Genomic DNA, 20,326 nt, shown 5'->3' with positions numbered 1-20,326 from the left:
AAGATAGCACTAACGCTAAAAATTTCACTTTTTTGATTTTGACTCCAAATCTTATGATAAAGTCAGTCTTTGCTTTGCATAATAGTGTGGGACTGTAAAAGTTGACCATGCAAGGGAACCTTAATAATCAATGGGAAAAACTCTGATCATTTTGCCACCTTTTTTGTCAAAACATTCAAAACCTTCTTACTGCTGGTAATAAATACATAAGAAATTTAAAAAATAGTAAAAGTCATATTAATTTATCGTATTGTCACTTAAACCAACAGAAACATCCAGAATTGAAGTGCTTTATTTCTTTGTAAAAATTTAAAACAGTGGTTTGAGCAGTGCTTACCTTAGTCTCATTGTATAACTTAAAGATACAGAGTATCTTTCCTATGCATTGGTGACTTTTCATACTCCAAGTTTGAGAGAGCTCTCAACATTTCATGCTTTGAGTTTTTGATGCTGAGGAATATCTCTGAGAGTTCCTTGAATGTGAAGTTTTATGCTGGTGTCACTTCATCTGGGACACCTTCATTCTTTTTGTGACAATCACTTTCCACATGTATGTTGATAAGTTTGCCTTCACCAAGTTCTTCTAGGTTCATACCTATAATTTGTCGAACAATGGCAGTATCAACATTCCAAAGGTCAGCCATTTCTTCTACAACTGCATTTACATTCAATTCACACCTTACTTCCAGCTTTTTCATTGTTATCTTAGATAGCCAATTCCCTTTTTCTGTTACTATTCATGTAAAAGGTCACAGGGATTTATTATTGGAACACAAGGAAACAACACAAGTACACTCTTTGCTGTCTGTGCAGGAACAGACTAATAGTCACTGACAAACTTTGAAAGAAGTGATGTGATTAGTCACTGATGTCTTTGGTTACAACTGCACATTTATTATTTCCATAGTGATTCATGAAATGAAGAGCTAGTAGTAAAGTCTGTACTTTATTCAATTACTAACATTTAATATACTGTGGCAACTGAAATTTCAGCCATACTATTGGGGGATTGGTGTTATTTAAGTAAACCAGGGTAAATGAAATTTTAATATTGAAATTGTGCAAAGCAAAGACTGCCAGTATTCAAAAGAAGAACATTGTATTGATCATGGATCTCTAGAAATCAGTTTTGTGTTTGTTTATACCAAGTGACCAGCTTAGAACTACTTTTTTTTCAATTGTAAGATACTGAACATTTAAGACATGACAGAAATGACAATAAATTTCAAATTTTAAAAAGATGACAAACTACCAAAAGAGCACATCATTCAGAAAAATAAGATAATTTTTAAATTAACTACCTGTTATTTCTCTAAAATACTTTCTCCCTATATGTTTATCTGCACGCTTTTTGATGGTCTCTTTATATGATAATGACTTTGCAACATCATTTTTCACTATAGACCATGAAAAAATAATCCAGTCTGTCCTGTAGCATAAGTTGATCAAAATTATTTTTCTTTTTTAAGTTTTGATTAGAAAAACTTTTTTTGGCTTTACAATTTATTACTACTGTCAAATTAATAAACAGAAACTTCATAGGATTGGAGTTGGGAGGTCCAAATCAGGGAGCTGTACACCCAAGGGATGGTACCATCCAACGGAAAGAAGAAAGACTTCCACCTCTTGATTGGCATGAGGCTCAGCCAATGAGAGACTGTCACAATTCAGCCAATGAAAACCCACCGCTCATCAAACTCTCAATTCCTCCAATGGACTCTTTGTTTACAACAGCCTTCCTAACTTCTTCTTCCCCTTCATAAAAGAATTTATCCTTTCTTGCTGAGGGTCTTTCATGTGGCTCACCACCGTTGGAGACTCCAAATTGCAATTCTCTGCTGATAATGAATAAATTCATTTTTGCTGGGGAAATAACTAGCTGTCTGTTTAAGATCAACACAATTAATGTAAATTATCTGTTTATTTTACAGTTTTATTATGTTTTTTACTATTTTATTATTTTACTGTTTTATTTTTATTATTTTTAAATTTTATTGAGGTCACATTGGTTTATATCATATAAGTTTCAGGTATATATCCTTACATTTTGGCTTCTGTATGGACTGCATCGTTTTCACCACCAAAGGGCTACTTTATATCCAACACTAAACATATGTGCCCCTTTATACCTTTTTCTCACCTGTCACCCCCTTCCCTTCTGGTAACCACAAATCTGTTCTCTATACCTGTTTGTTTCTTTTTAAAATTACTTTATTGAGGTCATATTGGTTTACAACATTGTGTAAATTTCAGTTGTACATAGTTGTATTTCAGCTTCTATATAGACTGCATCATATTCACAACCAATAGTGTATTTTTTATCTATCACCATAAATATGCTCCCCTTTACCCTTTTGCCTTCCCCCTACTCCTTCCCTTCTAGTAACCGCCAAGCTTTTCTCTTTATCTATGTGTTTGTTTATCTTCCACATATGAGTGAAATCATATGGTATTTGTCTTTCTTCATCTGACTTATTTTGCTTAGCATAATACCCTCAAGTTCCATCATGTTGTCACACATGGCAAGATTTCATCCTTTTTATGATTGAGTAGTATTCCATTGTGTGTGTATATATATATATATATATATCATATCTTCTGTATCCATTCATTCATTGATGTCCCTTTGGGTTGCTTCCAAGTCACTTCACAGTGGGGGAAACTGAGATCTGGACTATTAATCAATGAATTCTAGTAAATGGTCTATCTAGGAGCATATTCTTGCCGTCAGGATGGGACTTTTTCCATAGTTGGAGATATTAGAAGGAGGAGGACACAGAATGGAGGCAAGGATGGCTGCTGGAAGCTAGAAAAGGCAGAGAATACTGGAAGAAGAGCTGACAAGGAAATGAAAGGCCAAGTAAAAACCAAATGGTTGTGGGGATTCTCAAATAGGGAAGTGAGCAGAGGGTGAGGTTTCTGCTGGCAGAGTGGAGGGTGATAGAGTGTGAAACTGTCTGTGGTGGGGGCATGACATTGGGGTTCTGAGGCGAGCTCTCTCTCTAGGAGGACAAAAATCACTCACTGAGGTCAACTTGGGAGAGTGCCAGATAAGGCCAGGTAAAGGTAAAGATGAGGATACCTGTGGCCTGAGCACCAATGAAGTAAACAGAGGGAGCCAGAGAAAGGCTGGTGACAGAGGAAGAGGACTAGGCTCCCCTAGCATACCCAGGACCCTTTAGTCAGGCTGGATTCTAATCACAGGATGTACCACCCACCTCAGATTATTCTTTTGTGATTGTGTGTGTTTAGAGGGCCTATATAACCACTTCCTTCTCTACTTATTGCCTTTTATATAAAGTTCAGATTCTTGAATCTATGTAAGTATTCACCAGTACAAATAGTTTGTCAATTTCCCTTCTCATGGAACCCACTCCTCTCAATCCCCATACTCTTTTTGTTGTGGATTGAGATATAGGAGCCAATAAAATCGGCTCCTTTAGGAGTTTGGTTACATTTCATTAAAGTATTGGAAATATTTTAATCATGAGCTTGACATGGTCAAGTGTACATTTTATGAAGCAACTCTGCAGCAGAGTGCTGAATAGATATGGAGAGGATTTGAATTGTGGTGTACAGTTAAGGGATTGTGGCAGTAGTCTAGATCACACATGATGAAAGCAGAACTATATGTCGGTGAGGTTAGAGAAGAAGAGACAGATTTTGCAAATTATGGAGAGAAATGACATGGTAGGATGAATTTTCTGACTACCATAGTCCAATACAGTTGTTCACTATACAGAAGTTTAGCTCTCGGGTTGAAAAGCATGCTGCTCTTTCAAGACTTCAAATTATGAACACCCCGTGGGTTAGGTAGTCAACATGCCTTCCTAGAGAATATTGTTCTGAATAGGGTTGTATCTGAGATTCTAGACACTGAAATGGCAATTATCACAATGCATTTTAATTCTTGGCTTAGATACACTTCTGTAGTTTAAAGATTCTTGATAGAAGTGAATACATTGTCAGTCTCTCTATGTACCTACTAAGATCCTTAATACTAAGTGTGAAATGTGAAGCATAATGGGGTCACTATGGGCTTTAAAATGCAGCCAGCATTCCATAAGGAAATGAAACTTAAGCATGTCCTGATTGGGCAGAATATGAACTTTTGAAGCGAGTCAAGACACAAATATTCTGAGAATGTTGCAAGAAACTTGAAACTCATTACAGTGTCAGACTTTGGCCTCCCTGTAGCTAGCTTTAGCAATAAATTATATTTAGCCAAGATTAACTTTCTGCTGCTAACTCCAATTAACATTCTTTGTAATGCAAAACTCTCTCTTTTGCCTTTAAAAGCCCCTGCCTCTTACTCCCTAGCAAGACACTATTTGGGTTGCGACTGGAATGGATGTATCCCAAATTGCAATTTGTTAATCCCCAAATAAATGTCTTTCTGCCTCTCATTTTGACTCTTTAGTTTTTGGTTAACATACTTCATGCCAGAAGCAGGACCCTATGTGATCTCACCTTTGTGAACTGGTGTCCCCTGAAACCCTGTGCCAGATCTACATGAGCCTGTTACACTCACCATTTCCATGGATCACAGACTCTTTTGATCATAAGAGCTCTCCCAGGTTCTGGACTTTTCTCCATTTGGTCAAGGTCAATGCCTTTTTTTTCAGATTGGGGGCAACTGCCCAGGAGACCATTATATGAGTGCCAGCATGGCTTTTTCAGCTCAAGGTCATTGTCTCAGGAGGGGCTTCCCTTGACATTGTTTTTTTCCCCTGATTGGTGAGTACTCTGACATAATTTAAGGGTCTCCCAGTTGTCATTCTTATTGTCATTCTTGTTGCATGATTTTCTTTAACGTGGGTCATCCAGTTTCTAAAGTTACCTGAGAAGTTCCTCCCTTGGGAACTCCAGCTGGTTTTATGTTTAAGACTTATGATCCCTTCTCTTGTAAATCTCTTTCTCAATGGACCAAAATTACTAAGGATAATTAAAATTACAATGGCCAGTAGAAGGAAAGGTCTAATTAGATAAGATCATTTAAAAGGTGTGCTTAAAAGCAAAGGTTTCAAAATTCCAAAAGAGCTTCTTAATTGAAAGCTTCATTGCTAAAAGGTAATGAAAAATTAAAGATATAAGAGGTATCTAAAAGAAAAGACTACATAACTCTTAACAAAATTCTGCCAAGTTAGTGGCCGTACAGACATCTTCATATCTACTCTCCTAGGAGGACCCCGGTATGGGTATGGGCTCCCCTCCAGTTGATGTCTCTGAGAGTTTTCTTGGTAAAGTGTTACATTATTCCTTTAAATGATCTAGGGAAAACCAAAACCAGAATTGATGGGGTTTCTTAATACAGCCAGGAATATTTACTGTTTGTACTCACTAAAACGTAGTAGGATGTTTGAAAGGATTTAATAACATTATAGTCAGAAATTTGACAAAATTAGAAGCTGATATTTAGAGCCTGATAGGAATTTTTTAGGCTTTTCCCCCTAAGCTAAAATAAAGCTATACACTCAGAGGGAAAGCAGAAAATTGAGAATAACGTAGTTGGATGGGTGGATCATCTTATGATGTCATTTATGTTACATCTTAGAAATCTTTTTGAAACTGGAAATGCAACTCTACAGACAGTTCAGTTTCTACCCACTCCTTTTCACCAGTTCTTAATTTATAAAAAAGCTCTATTCGATGTCTTAAAAACAAACAATTAGCATATAAATTGAGTATACTCTCAAAAATGTAATAGAAACCAACTCAAATGAATTTTTTATAATTTTCTCATTATTGATTCTTGTGTTTTTTTTTATTTTTTTAAGATTGGCACCTGTGCTAACATCTGTTGCCAATCTTCTTCTTTTTCTTTTTCTTCTGCCCGAAGTGCCCCAGTACGTAGCTGTATATTCTAGTTGTGAGTGCCTCTGGTTGTGCTATGTGGGATGCTGCCTCAGCATTGCCTGATGAGTGGTGCCATGTCCATGCCCAGGATCTAAACCAACAAAACTCTGGGCCACCGAAGTGGAGCATGCGAACCCAACACCTGGCCATGGGGCCAGCCCCTCAAATGAATTTCAGGATCACGTGTTCTAGGAAAATACTTGATATCAAAGCTAATTTATTTGTTGGGTTAATTAAAATAGGCTCGACTTTAGAGTTACCAGTATTATATACAAACTTTTGTTCTATTTAGGACTACTAAAAGTCAAACAAATTCATAGTACCTCTGTTACAAAATTTGTCAGCAAAAAAATTGATGGCCGACCTTTTTCTAACATGTCATGAAGTTTTTGTAGGTAATCTAAACATAGTTATTTGGAACAAGTAAATTAAATAGATGAAAGGTTTTTAGGTGAATTTTTTAACAATAATTATGTGTTGTTTTATGTGTCCTTAAAAACTTCAAAACATTTTGGTAACTTGTAATCTTAGAGTTTTGCTAACTTAGATAGGAATTTATTATCCAGATCATTTCCAAATAATATAAAATATTAGACATTAATTACTAAACATACATTTATCTTCTTTTGGCTTCTTATTACAAAAAGAAACCTAAAAGATGTTTGAGTCTATTAGTAAACATGTCTTATGCCACATTGAAAAATCTATAGTATGAGGAAATGTATGTTTTCAGTAAAAAATGTACAAATGATGAAGGTGCTTTTGTTAGAAAAGTCAATTTGTCCTAAAATAAAACTGGTTATGGGAAACAGGAAAGGACCAATTCTAATTATAAGAAGGAACGTTATATAAGGTTTATGAAAAAGGAGCCCTGAGAAAAAAAGTTTTATGTTAAGTCAAGCTGGCTAAGATTGAAATGAATTTAATGAAGTAAATGAGTTTTAATGTCAAAAATAAGCTGGTTCAAAATTAGAATTTGGTTTTCTCTGTGTTATTAGGACAAGGCTTTTTTGGCTTTTATTTTTTATTTTTATTTTTAAATATTGGCCCTAGGTTAACATCTGTTGTCACTCTTATTTATTTCTTTATTTTTTTTCTTCTCCCCAAGCCCCCGGTACATAGTTGTATATTCTGGTTGTAGGTCCTTCTAGTTGTGCCATGTGGGCTGCCACCTCTGCACGGCCTGATGAGCAGTGCTAGCTCTGCACCCAGAATCTGAACCAGCAAAACCCTGAGCCACCAAAGAGGAGCAGGTGCACTTAAACGCTCAGCCATGGGATCAGCCCTTTCTTTTGGCTTTTAGTCTGCTCTTGATAAAGAGATTATGAAAGGTTTTATTTTTTTACCTTTGGATGGTATTCCTAAAAGGCGGAGATTTTATGTTTTATCAAAGTAATTTCCTGTTTTGTTTTTATCAGGTCTTTAATTATAAGAGCTAAGATTTTTCTTACAACCATTTAACATTTCATATTTGCCTAAAGGTCTAATTGCCACCATGGTTAAATGGATAACTGACTACCATTTCACAGTGACATATGATTCTATTTGACCAAGTGTTTTAAAGGCTTTTTTGATATTTTTGACAAACTTCCAAAATCAGATTCTAAATGGAGTGCTTTTTTTGTTTTTTGACCTGGATTTCAAAAGATTTGTTAAACTAAATAGAGTTATTTGATATGTTAAATTACATGGGAAGTATTATTAAAAAAATCACATTAAGCCTTCTTTATGTAGTATTTACACATGTATATAAATATTCTAAAAATTATGTGAAATTCCTAAAAATCTATGTCCTGGTATAATGTTATTAGTCATAACTCTAGGTATTATCTTAAAATATTATGTGACACAAATAACAAAATTTATTTGTCAATTGCATTATGATGAACCAATTTTGAATTTTTTATTATTTAATATTACTGTGATGCTTTTGCAAAAATACATTAAGCAGAGCAAGTATTAATTACATGGGACTTCATGAGCTGGGGGATGCTCTAATGTTTTGTTTTTTCAGATTTAAAGAACGCTTTTCTCTTTGGTAAGATAATTTTGTGAACAAAGATGAAACATTTACTTTTTCTCTCTACCTGATCCCTGCAAAATTCAGACACTCTTGCTTATATAAATAATCAAGTCAAGTTTTAGCAGTAACAAATTAGTTTTAATGTGACAATCTTTGATTAAAAAATGAAGGTAATTATATAGAAAAGAATTGTGTTAGCTTCTTTGTAGATATTCATTTCTAGTTTTGTTAATAGTCTTTGAGATTTCATTATATACCTGTAGACCAAACTTCCCTGGCCTAAGATTCCTTTGGTGTCACTGGCAGTTTGCAGTGCTCCCTTTGAAAAACATAAACTCACTCAACATGAGATAATCACTGGCAGACCAATGTGTATTGGTACACAACCTTCAGCTAATCCCTTGTTATCTTATGTTAGTATGACCAGCCGCTGTGAATCTCTAATGTCTTATGCTCAAGCCTATCATTAACAGGATAAAAAAAGCTTTCCAGGATTCTAATTTAAAGGACCCTGTTGGTCACAGTCTAGAACCTCCTGACTGGATATTCTGGAAACATCATCAGAGGAAGACGTCCCTTGAGCCCTGTAGGAAAGTATCTTGCCAATTGCTCCTGACTGCTGAAAATGCTGCAGAACTACAAGGCATTGAACCTTGGAGATACATCTTACAGCTAAAGAAGGCTCCACCTGACATTCAGTCCTGTATAAATGCTGGAGACCTACAAATCAAATTGACTAGGAATAGAAATAGCTGACATCTGAGGTCAAGAGATTTCCTGAGATTTGAGGCTAGGCCAGTACAGACATAGACACCACTCTAACCTCATTATTGACCCTCTTTACAATAGACTTTATCACACTGATAAATTTATTGAGCATTATGATAATAATTCAACATTCTTGCTAAGAAAGACCCACTTAGTTTACCGATGGTTTCAGAATGTCACTTAATGAATTTTTTATATGTTTATTATTGGAATATTGCTATGTGTACTTGTATTTAAACTTTTTATGCTATTAATCACTCATATCTGCTCCAGAACTTAAAGAAACACCAGGGTTATGGTCTCTAATTGTATCAAAATGATAAATAAACTTATCCACATGAACCTTCAGCTAACTGGATAAAATTCCCACATGTAAACTGCCTAAGAGTCATTTCCTGACTGCCCCCTTCTTGCTCAAATGTGGCCTATCCCTTATGACACTGACTCCTTGGAATAACCACTAAAAATAGGAAAAAAATTCCCCAATGTAGGACATAACTTTCTGGGACAGGTCCATCCTAGTAATGTTGGACTAAAAAGTCAATGGTTCATCAGTGATGATTTCAGAGAAAAACCCCAATTGAAAGGAGGAAATATGAAATGTGGAACAAAATGGGGTCATTTAGGTAGACGAGCTTAAAATAGAGTTGGGAAGCCATTAAGGAAACGAGTCTTAGGCAAGTCGTCATTGGGCAGAACAAGCATTTTTGAACTGAGTTAATACAAATATTCTGAGAATGTTGCAAGAAACCTGCAATATGTCACAGTGATGGACTTTTGCCTCCCCCTAGCTAGCCTTGGCAATCAATTATGTTTAGCCAAAACTAGCTTTCTGCCTCCAATCCCAATTAACATACTTTGTAATGCAAACCTCTCTCTTTTGACTTTAAAGGCCCCTGCCTCTTACTCTCTAGCAGGACACTACTTGAGTTGCTATGGGAATCTGTGTACCCTGAATTGCAACTTTTTAATCCCAAAATAAATGTCTCTCTGCCTCTCATTTTGGCTCTTTATTCTTAGGTTAGTACAGCGCGTGTTCAGTGATTTTGTTGGTAAATGAATTTATGAATTAAACTCAATAGGTAGGATTACTCTATATTTTTCATGGTCCTATGCATCTGGCATGGCTGCAATTTTAACTCTAAAGATAATGAAAGGCTGGCTGTAGTTTATACTATTGCTTGGGGAAATCATAGGTGATCTGAAAAGCAAGTATTCATTTGTCCTTCCAGCTCTTGTAGCAGTAAAGAGCAGCTAGAGAAATGCAGCAGATGACAGATAGCTGGTGCCCTTCTACAGAATCATGGCATTCCAGCAAGCCAAGATACAAAAGGGGGAAGCACCCTCATCACACAGATGGCCCTGTGTGACAGGCCATCTACAGGCTCCTTTATTTTAAACTCTAAATCAATAGTGTAAGCAGAAGTCAATTTTATGTGACAGGAGAGATAGGAAGATTTGAGGCTTTATAGTTTTTAGATGTCTACCTTTGCTGTACTAACTAGTAAAAAGTTATGTGTAACTTCAAGATGAAAGACATTAGCAGCTTCTTAGAAGAGAGTAATCCCAATCTTCTGGATATTTAATGAGATGTAATTCACTGAAGCTCCTGACTTGGTCTACTGCCAAATGAATCAAAAGCAATCTTGCTGCACTTCAGTGTGAAGTTCCTGAATGTAACCACAGCCATGTCAAATATGAACCTCACAGCTGTTGTCTCATAACTATCACGGTATTTATCAGACATGAAAATAACTTCTTTTATACCTGTCTGGATGATAAGTTTAACACACTCATTGCATAGGGACAAGGTGACATGTATAGTACATCCTTTTATACTTGATGAATTTCTGTTCATGACGACATTCAGTTTGGCACGGCACATGTACAGGTATTTGGTATCTGGCTTACTCTCTGCTGTCCTCTAAGGGAAGAGGTCATCACTGTACCCATTTGGTATTCTGTTGTACCCAGTCCCTACAATCATGTTTTATGCATTCATGATTCAGGCTCTGATCTTTTGGATCTTTGCTTCTCTGTGCCAATAAGAAGCGCACTGCCATGAAATATTTAGGTCATTATGGTCACCCCCTTTTTGCAGGACTGTACTCATTCTGGATTGACTCAGCTGACCCCCCCCCCCCCCCATTCTCCCATCCTTGGTCCATTTGCCTGCAGGCCTCTACTGGACCCCACCATTACTGCCTAAGTGAACCAAGCCATTCAATTATTTCTGAAATTAGCCATTTAGCTCACTAATATTCAGAGTTTCTTTGTTCCAATATAAGCATGTTAAAGTCTACAGATTTCCCTTGAAATACCACTTTGTGAAAATGGAGGGAATTTCAAGGGGGATTTCAAAACAATTCTCATGATTATTAGTAAATACGGTAGCCAAAAAATCAAAATAGATATAAAAGATTTGAGCAACAAAATAAAAATATTAATCTATTTAACCTATATAGAATCTTTTACTGTTATTCAATCCTAAATTGTTGTAAATTTTCAGCATAATTTCTCCTTTGACTAATGAATTTCTTAGAAATATGCTTTTAAACCAAGCCTGTCAAGATTTAAATATTTGTCTTTTTCTCTAGTGGTGTGCTTTGATTCCTTTCTCTTTACTTTTTGTGTATCTACTATTATTTTCTTTTGTAGTTACCATGAGTCTTACATAAAACACCTTAAAGTTATAGCAGTTTATGTTAAATAATCTGCTTATAGTATTATGAGGATTTCTGTGTATTTAACGAATTGCTTTTTTTCTTTTTGCTTCTTTTCAGCTTTTCTCCTTGTCTTTACTTTTGACAATTTAACAACAATGTATTTTGGTGTAGGTCTCTTTGGATTTATCTTATTTGATAATCTCTTTGTGCTTCTTGGATCTGGATGTCTGTTTCTTTCCCCAGGTTAAGGAAGTTTTTAGCTGTTATTTCTTTGGAAAAGCTTTCTGCCCCCTTTTCTTTCTCTCCTCATTTTGGAACCCCTATAATGCATATGTCAGTCTGCTTGATTGTGTCCCATAAGTGTCTTAAGCTATCTTTACTCTTTTTCATTCTGTTTTTCTCCATAGCTCTTATTCATTCTTTTACAATTTTCCATTTCTTTATTTCTCTTTATTGTATTTTGGAAAAATCCCTCAGAAATATCTTCCTTTTCTCTAAATCACTTTTCAACTATCTCTATTATGCTATTTAATGCATCCATGGAGTTCATTATATCATCAACTTATTTTTAATTTATAGATGTCCACTTCTGATAGTTTCTTTTTCTAATGCTATCTTTGTAGTTGGATCCTCAATTTATTTAAAAATCCATATAGTTATTATATATGGTCTCTCCCACAATCACAATATTTTAGTCCTGGGTAATCTACATATGTTGTTTCTCATCTCTACTGGCATAATGGTTTGCTAATCTTTATTTCAAATAATAATTGTTTTGAATCCATATGAGTTTAGTTGGCCTAATTTGGCAAAGATTTTTTCCAAAGAGAGTTTGCTTTTGCTCTGATCTCTGTAAAGGTTTACACTCAGAGTGTGTGTTTAAGATTTAGCTTTCTACTTCCTCGTTGTTTCAAGGACTAATATGCCTATAACAAAGCTCCAATGGAAATTAGTCTCAACACAACCACACCCTGTTCTGCTCCTGCATCTCTATCCTGGCATCCTGACATTCATGATTCCCTCCTCATCCATTTCCAACTTTCCTGGAATTAGCAGTCTATGTCTTTGGCTTGAACACTATGCCCCTAAAGCCAAGTTTCTAGCAACTCAAGTTCTGTCTCCCATACTCTTCTTCTGCAGCAGCTCCAAGCTCAATTCTTGTTGATTTTTTATTTGTTACACATTTTGTTTATTTGTTTACTTTGGAAGAAATAGAGTTAGAGGTATTTTAACTTCTGTGAGTCATATCCCCAAAGGACATGTTTCATCTGTGTTCTATTTGTAAAATAGAGCCCCTAGGCTCATAATAGAAAAATGGAGCACTAGATTCCACATTGAGTTTCAACATAATTACATTTTTTTCTTCTTTCTCTTTCTTTTACCCAGCACTAGATAATTATGAGGAGAAAAGGATCAGTTATAGACAAAGTGAAGAAACTATGATTTTCTTTGCAATTTGGCTATAATTCAACAATAATAAACAATTTCCTGGCTGGGATATAAAAGAGTGTAGGAGAGGGGCTGGCCTGGTGGGGCATCAGTTAAGTACACACGTTCCACTTTGGCAGCCCAGGGTTCGCTGGTTCGGATCCCGGGTGCGGACATGGCACCTCTTGGCAGGTCATGCTGTGGTAGGCATCCCACATAGAAAGTAGAGGAAGATGGGCATGGATGTGAGCTGAAGGCCAGTTTTCCTCAGCAAAAAGAGGAGGATTGGCAGCACACGTTAGCTCAGGGCTAATCTTCCTCAAAAATAAAAAACACAGTGTAGGAGATATTTATTCTCATGGTAACACCAAAATTTTTAGATATTGTAAAACTTGCATTTATCTATGAAACTATTGAAGAGAGATAGACACACACACATACAAAAACCCAGATGGACTTATTTTTCAGAGAGGAGTCCTTTATACATGACTATCAAGCAGTGGAAGTTACTAGAGGCAACAGTGGAAAAGAAAGGCTGCCAAGACTGAGATACATGAGTGATTGGCAATGGTGGCCAGGCTGGAGAGATAGGATTCTAGAAGATTCCCAAATGCAACAATACTTTACTTGACCTAACACTTCTCCCTGGCTTCCCACTCCTTTTAGCTGAGAAAAGGGGAGTGATGGTGAGGCTAGCGTATTCTCTGGTTTCATGCGTTCTCATAGTGCCTAGAAACAAAGGGCTCTTCTGCCACTGATTCAAAAGACAAAACTGAGGTCCAACTCCCACCAGTCTCCAGGATTAAGCATTGATAAGATCCAAGAAATTAGATTTGGACAAGAACAGCTGTAGCACTGGGAGGAAGGTTAGCCAGAGCTCAGGTCAATTTAAAAAAATTACTGCCCGCACCAAGATTAACTTGAGAGTTAGTGAAAGCAGAAAAATTACCTCTCACTTTAGCAGCTATACACTGGAAAGAGACTGCACACTCTTAGTAATAAAAACAAAGCAAAAGGGTTGTATAATAAAATCCCTACTATTATCTAGATACAATGTTCAATACAACATAAATCATTGTGAGTTAAGAAAGGAAAATGGGACACACAGAAAATCAAAAAATCAAAATACAGACTCATAGATAAACCAGATACTGGAACTAGCAGAAAAGGAAGTTAAAACTGGTATTATGAATATATTTGGCTTGTGGCACTGGCCCTGGTTAGCTTTGTCCCTCAAGTAAAGATTACAGCTCCTCTCAAAGTGGCTGAGTCTACGTGACTCTTTATCTTTCCAGGTTCCAGTAATGACTCCCTTTACTTGCCTTTACTTGTCCATTAAGGCCTATAGGTGGTGATAGCTTTGCTGCTACTAGCTCCAGGTTACTTCACTTGAGGTTCCCCTACACCTTCTCAATAGTCCTTTCATAAATGAAACTCTTTCCATTTTATATATATAGATAGATATAAATACATATACACCTATATATATTTGGAAATTTATAAGAAAAGATACAAAGAGTGTGTAAACATATGGGGAATCTCATAGACTATATCAAAGTTTAAAATACACAAAAGTCATGGAATATGTTCTGAAAGACAAAAACATATTTGGTGACCTCAATGGCAGAATAAACACTGCAGAAGAAAAAGTCAGTGATCTTGAAGAAAAGGCAATAGAAATTATCTAAAATAAAACATTGAGAAAAAATACTGAAATACTAAAATAACTGTTTATAACTTGAGTCATAATAATTGGATTGGGGAAGAAAAAGTATTTTTAGAAATAATAGCCAAAAATTCCCCAAAGTGGATGAAAAATATCAGTTCACAAATTAAAAAATCCAAGTAAATCTCAAGCAGGGTAAATTCAAAAGAAACTACACCAATGCACATCATAGACAAAATGCTGGAAACCAAAGATAAAGAGAAGATCCTTAAAGCAGTCACATGCAGGGGAACAAAGGTAAAAATGGCATTTGCCTTCTCATTAGAAATACCAGCTAGGAGCTGGCCCAGTGGCGCAGCAGTTAAGTGTGCACATTCTGCTTCAGCAGCCTGGGGATCACCGGTTCAAATCCCAGGTGCAGACATGGCACCACTTGGCATGCCATGCTGTGGTAGGTGTCCCATGTATAAAGTAGAGGAAGATGGGCACAGATGTTAGTTCAGGGCAGCCTTCCTCAGAAAAAAGAGGAGGATTGGCAGCAGTTAGTTCAGGGCTAATCCTCCTCAAAGAAAAAAAAAAAGAAATACAAGCTAGAAGGTAATGGAATCATTTCTTCTAAGTTGAATAAAAAACAAACAATACTGTCTATTTATAATTCTTATCCAGCAAAACTATCCTTCATCAATTAAGATGAAATAAGAATATTTTCTGATAAATGAAATCTGAGAGAAATTTTTGTCTGTGGACCTACTGACAAATACTACATACAGTAAGTCCATTAGGATAAAGAAAAATAATGCAAGTTGTAAACTCAGATATACAAGAGGGAATGAAGAGGTCTTGGAATAGTAAATAAGGGGAATATTTTATAATGAAAAAAGGATCAGTTCATAAAGAAAGCATAAAAATTCTGTTAATGCATCTAATAACAGAATTTCAAAATTCATGATGGAAAGAGCTTTAGAATAAAAGGGGGAAATAAACAAATTACAATTATGATTGGAGATTTTAATGCACTTTTTCCTAGGATTTAAGGAAATAAGTGAACAAAAATGAATAAGGACATAGAAAATTAGAACAACAGTATAACATAACCTAATATACACCTATTGAACATTACACCTTATAAATTCTAAATATGTTTTTTTTCCAGCTCACACGAAACATTTGTCATTGTGACCATATGCTAGGGTATAAAGAGGTCTCAGTAAATATCATAAGATTGGAATCACTTGGTATATTTTCTGATCACAATGGAATTGATTTTGGAACCATGAATAATAAGACATCTAGAAAATATCCAAATATTTGAAAATTAAGCAGCACAATTTCAAATAATAGATGACTTAATGAAAGAGTCAAAAGAGAGATTAGAAAATAATTTGAGCCAAATTATAACAAAAAAACAGCACATCAAATTATGTGAGATGCTTTAAAAGTGGTGAAAAGTGAAGAGAAATATCAGAGTTCAAATGCTTTTATTAAATAACAATGGTAAGATGGTTTAAAATTAGTGATCTAAGCTTCCACCTTAAGAAGCAACACAAAAAGAACAAAGTAAACCCAGTGTAAGTTGAAAATAATAATAAAAATAAAGAAGAGATCAATAAAACAGAAAAAAAACATAGAGAAAATCAACAAAGCCAAATGTTTGTTTTTGAAAAGGCTAATAAAATTGATAGATCCTTAGCAAGAAGGATCAAGAAAAAAAAAAAAAAGAGATTCTCTATTTCTCCTTGATTCAGTTTTGGGAAGTTGTATGATTCTAGGAATTTAACTATGTCTTCTATGTTATCCAATTTGTTAGTGTACAGCTATTCATAGTATTCTCTTATAATCCTTTGTATTTCTATGGTTTCTGTTTTAATTTCTCCTCTATCATTTCTGATTTTATTTAACTGAATCTTCTCTCTTTTTTTCTTAGTGAGTCTGGCTAAGGGTTAGCCAATTTTGTTTATCTTCTCAAAGAACCAGCACTTAGTTACATTGATCCTCTCTATTATTTTTTCAGTCTCTATTTTGCTTATCTCTGCTTTGATTGTTATTATTTCCTTCCCTCTACTGACTTTGGGCTTTGTCTGTTTTTCTTTTTCTAGTTCTCTTAGGTATTAATAGTGTAAAGTTGTCTGTGATTTTTCTTGTTTTTTGAGGTAGGCCTGTATTGCCATATATTTCCCTGTTAGTACCACTTTTGCTACATCCCATGAGTTGTGGGATGTTGTTTTAATTTTCATTTGTCCCCAGGTGTTTTTTGATTTCTTCCTTGATTTCTTTATTGATCCAATAGTTGTTCTGTAGCATTTTGTTGAATATCCACGTCTGTGACTTTTCCAGCTTTTTTCTTGTAGTTTATTTCTACTTTCATACCATCGTGATCAGAAAAGGTGCTTGATATACTTTTGATCTTCTTAAATTTATTGAAGCTTGCTTTGTTTCCCAAAATATGGTCTACCTTTGGGACTGTTCCATGTGCACTTGAGAAGAATGTGTATTCTGCTGTTTTTGGTTGGAATATTCTCCCTCAATTCAAAATATACTTCAAAACTTAATAATCAAAACAGCATGGTATTCACACAAAAAACAGAAACTCAGATGAACAGAATAGAATTGAGAGTACCAAAATAAACCCACACATCTATGGGCAGCTTATCTTTGACAAAGGGGCCAAGAACATAGAAGAGGGAAAGGAAAGTCTTGTCAATAAATGGTGTTGGGAAAACTGAATAGCCACATGCAAAAGAATAAAAGTAGACCATTATCTTACACCATACACAAAAATTAATTCAAAATGGATTAAAGACTTGAATGTAATATCTGAAACCATAAAATTCCTAGTAGAAAATGCAGCCAGTATGCCCTTTGACATCAGTCTTAGCAGTATCTTTTCAAATATCCTGTCTACTCAGGCAAGAGAAAAAAGGGAAAAACTAAACAAATAGGACTACATCAGATTTAAAACCTTCTGCACAGCAAAGGAAAACATCAACAAAATGAAATGACAACCCACCAACTGGGAGAAAATATTTGCAAATCATATATATCGCAAGAGGTTAATTTTCAAGATGTATAAAGAACTCTTGTAACTAAACAACAAAAAACAAAACAAAATCAAAAAATGGGCAGAGGGGGGCTGGCCCAGTGGCACAGCAGTTAAATTCACACGTTCTGCTTCAGCAGCCTGGGGTTCCCTGGTTCAGATCCCGGGTGCTTGGCAAGCCATGCTGTGGCAGGCATCTCATGTATAAAGTAGAGGAAGATGGACACGGATGTTAGCTCAGGGCCAGTCTTCCTCAGCAAAAATAGGAGGATTGCTGGCAGATGTTAGCTCAGGGCTAATCCTCCTAAAAAAAAAAAAAAAAACTTACAAGGAATTACAAGTCAAGAAAATTATACACCAACTTTGCCTATAAACTTAGACACAGAAATCTTTAACAAAATTGAATAAAATCTTGCAGTGCATAAAAGGTTTATTATGTGATGATCATATGGGGTTTATCCCAGATAAGGAAGATTGGCTTAATATATGAAAATCAAAAATAATTCACTAACAAAATATAAGAGAATAATCACAATATTATCTCAACAGATACAAATAAAATGTTTGAAACATTCAACATCACATTGTGACAAATACTCCAAGTAAACTAAGAATGAAAGGGTACTTTCTCAAATTGTTAAAGGGCATCAACAAAAACTTACAGCTAACATCATACAAAATGGTGACATTATAGGCTTTTCTTGTAAGATTGGAAAAAAGGTAAGGATGTCTGGCTCATCATTTGTATTCAGCATTCTACTGGAGGCCTCAACCTTATTAATTAAGATTAAGGTTAATAAATAAGAATTAGTAAGGCAAAAGAAAGAAATTAAGGACATAAAGATAGTAAAGCAAGAAGCCTAACTGTCTTTATTTGTAGGTGACATGATAGTCTCTATAACAGAGAACATTTGCTCCTCTTCTAGCCTTTTCTCTCAGTCCAGAGCCTGCCTAGTTAGCAGACAGTTTGCAAAGTTTGTGGAAGAACCAAATTAGCAATATAAGAAACCACTCTGGGAAATAGGAATAGCATAGAACATCTCATTGAAATTGCATCAATGAGCTAAACTATTTTTGCTTTATCTAAATTTTTAAATAAATATGAATAGCAGCAAAACCAACACAATAAAATTTATCATGGCTAAAACTGCATATAATAACATTTAGCTCTGTACAACTCAATCTGGGAAAACTGCATTTTGGTAGAAATAATGGCTACAAAAGAAAACTCACAGACGCAAAACTTTACAGGTAAAAGTCAACATTTGATTTGTGAATTCGTTTGTACAGGGATAATTTTTTCATATAAAAAATTGATGCCAATGAATATACTTTTTTTTTTTTTTTTTTTAGGAAGATTAGCCCCGAGCTAACTACTCCCAATCGTCCTCTTTTTGCTGAGGAAGACTGGCCCTGAGCTAACGTCCATGCCCGTCTTCTTCTACTTTCCATGTGGGACGCCTACCACAGCATGGCTTTTTGCCAAGCAGTGCCATGTCTGCACCTGGGATCCGAACCGGCGAACCCCAGTCCGCAGAGAATCAGAACGCGCGAATTTAACCGCTGCGCCACGGGCCAGCCCTGAATATACTTTTAATAATATATAAATAAAATTGGGAAAAATAGAAATTAATTATTTGTGGTTTTAGGATAATAGAATTAAATTTGCATAATGGAGTTTACTTGGTAAAGTATCTCATAATACTTTAATTTGGAGATTTAAGTAGACTCCCAAAAGTTGGAGATATTGGGATTTTTAGATTATAAATGCAATATAGAGATCTCATTTGAGGCTGACTGTAACTATGGAAAACATAAGCACAGATTCAGATAAAATCATCCACTTACAGCAAAGTCTTACTACAAAGCTCCCCACATCTAAAGAGTTTACTTACAGGGTTCCAAATTGAGTTTGCCTGCTCTTCTTAAAGTGGTGGGTTAAGATCAGGATCCCAACAGATGAACAGCTGTTACTGCAGGTGACTGTCCACATCAGGCACTGGGTTTCTCATTCAGAATGGAGTGAAACTGAGCAACAAAATTTTCAGAGGAAGAGCTGAACTTGATGCTTGCGAATGTCTCTATTTCACCACTAGGTGTCACTGGGAGCTAAACAGTTCCTGAACAGACTGGGAAATTGAGGTTTAACAGATACTGGCAAACTGACTTTCATAGTAGTTATACCAATCTATCTTCCATCTTCTCCGCATTCTCACACATATTTGATATTATTAACTCTTCATTTTTAGCCACTCTAGTGAGGGTGTAGTTTATCCAACTGTTGTTTTAGTTTATATTTCCCTCTTAATTAATGGTACTTAAAATATTTTCATATGTCTATTAGCCATTTAGATACACTCTTTATGAATTACTAGTTTAAGTTTTTATCTATTTGTGTGTATGTGTGGCATGGAGGAGGTCAGTCTTTTTCTTGCTCATTTGAAGTTCTTTATAATTTCTGGATACTAGTCATTTGTTCCATATATCTATTGTGAATATTTTTTATCAGTCTGGTTTACTTTTCACTTTCTTAAAGTAGTATTTTGATGAACAGTTTTTCTTTTTAATGTGATACAGTTTATTGATATTTTTCTTTATGGCTATTGTGTTCCACTCCTGTAAATTACTTATTCCTAATCCCAGGTCATGAGACATTCCCTTTGATCTGTGGTTCTCAGACTTGAGTGGGCATCAGAATCATCTGGAAGGCTTTTAAAGCACAGATTGTTGGGACATATTTCCAGATTGTCTAATTTTTTAGGTCAGGGAAGAGGTCCAAGAATTTGCATTTCTTATGTCTTCCAGATGCGCTGATTCTTATAGTCTAGGGTTCACATTTGAAAACAACTGTACTATTTTAACTTCGAGAAGCTTATCTATTT

The 20,326-nt window shown here is 35.4% G+C and overlaps 1 long non-coding RNA gene and 1 pseudogene across 2 annotated transcripts in view; both read right to left on the bottom strand.

Moving 5' to 3' along the window:
• Window positions 1-19,473, bottom strand: part of LOC111773504 (uncharacterized) — a 65,492-nt gene extending 46,019 nt beyond the window's left edge. Inside the window, exons 1-2 of one of the 2 annotated variants that reach the window (XR_011438663.1) lie at window positions 19,340-19,469; window positions 338-595 (exon numbers count right to left, since the gene is read on the bottom strand). This is a non-coding gene — a long non-coding RNA (uncharacterized lncRNA). Of the gene's footprint in view, window positions 1-337; window positions 596-19,339 lie in introns of both variants that reach the window. The other variant, XR_011438664.1, reaches the window with a different exon arrangement.
• LOC100055174 (deoxycytidylate deaminase pseudogene) lies at window positions 10,245-10,716 on the bottom strand (annotated as a pseudogene).
• Window positions 19,474-20,326: the final 853 nt, after the last annotated feature.

This window comes from Equus caballus, chromosome 5 (genome assembly GCF_041296265.1).
Source record: "Equus caballus isolate H_3958 breed thoroughbred chromosome 5, TB-T2T, whole genome shotgun sequence".
NCBI classification, from domain to species: Eukaryota; Metazoa; Chordata; class Mammalia; order Perissodactyla; family Equidae; genus Equus; species Equus caballus.
Note: the sequence above shows the minus strand (reverse complement) of the source record. Positions and strands in the feature narration are given on the sequence as shown.